Below are 1,287 nucleotides of genomic sequence, written 5' to 3'. Positions count from 1 at the left end.
CAACCTGCTTGGATCCTATGATTTACATCATGTTCAATCTCTCCATTATCCTGTATGATGCACCCAAGATACTTAAAACTTTTAACTTTTCGTAGGATGTTTTCTCCAATCTTCACCTCTATATTGGAGTTTTCCCTTCTCAGACTGAACTTACATTCCATATATTCCGTCTTGTTACGGCTTATGCGCAGACCATACACTTCTAGAGCTTCTCTCCATAACTCCAACTTCTTATTTAGGTCTTTCCTTGACTCTCCCATAAGGACGATATCATCGGCAAAAAGCATGCACCATGGCACAGGCTCTTGGATGTGCTCTGTGAGTACTTCCAAGACTAATGTGAAAAGGTATGGACTTAAGGATGATCCCTGGTGTAATTCTATACCAATAGAAAATTCCTCTGTCACACCACCTTGAGTCTTCACACTAGTTGTGACCCCATCATACATGTCTTTAATTGCCCGAATATATCCGCTCATCACAACACCAAACTTAAATTGTTGCTTGTCCCCAAACAACTAAAAATCAAAATAGAATAAAAAGAAGAGAATATACTATAGACTCCAAAATATCAAAGAAACTTAGCTCCAATTAGATGAGCGGGACTAGTAGCTTTTTGCTTCTGAACAGTTTTGGCATCTCACTTTATCCTTTGAAGTTTAGAATGATTGGCATCTATAGGAACTCAGAACTCAGATAGTGTTATTGATTCTCCTAGTTAAGTATGATGATTCTTGAACATAGCTACTTTATGAGTCTTGGCTGTGGCCCAAAGCACTCTGTCTTCCAGTATTACCACCGGATACATTCATGCCACAGACACATGACTGGGTGAACCTTTTTAGATTGTGACTCAGCTTTGCTAGTCCCCAATCAGAGGTGTCCAGGGTTCTTAAACACACTCTTTTTTCCTTGGATCACTTTAAAATATTTTTTTACTGCTTTTTCTTGCTTCAAGAATCAATTTGATGATTTTTCAGATCCTCAATAACATTTCTCCTTTTCCATCATTCTTTCAAGAGTCAACAAGTTTAACATTCTTTAATCAACAAATTCAAAAGACATATGCACTGTTCAAGCATTCATTCAGAAAACAAAAATTATTGTCACCACATCAAACTAATTCAACTAGTTTCAGAGATGAATTCGAAATCCTGTACTTCTTGTTCTTTTGTGATTAACGCATTTTTCATTTAAGAAAGGTGATGGATTAATAGGACATTTCTAGCTTTAAGACATGAAACTTAAATTTTATTAATCATGAATTAAGAACAAGACTCAAAAATA

Source organism: Arachis duranensis, chromosome 4 (genome assembly GCF_000817695.3).
Source record: "Arachis duranensis cultivar V14167 chromosome 4, aradu.V14167.gnm2.J7QH, whole genome shotgun sequence".
Classification (NCBI taxonomy): Eukaryota; Viridiplantae; Streptophyta; class Magnoliopsida; order Fabales; family Fabaceae; genus Arachis; species Arachis duranensis.
Note: the sequence above shows the minus strand (reverse complement) of the source record.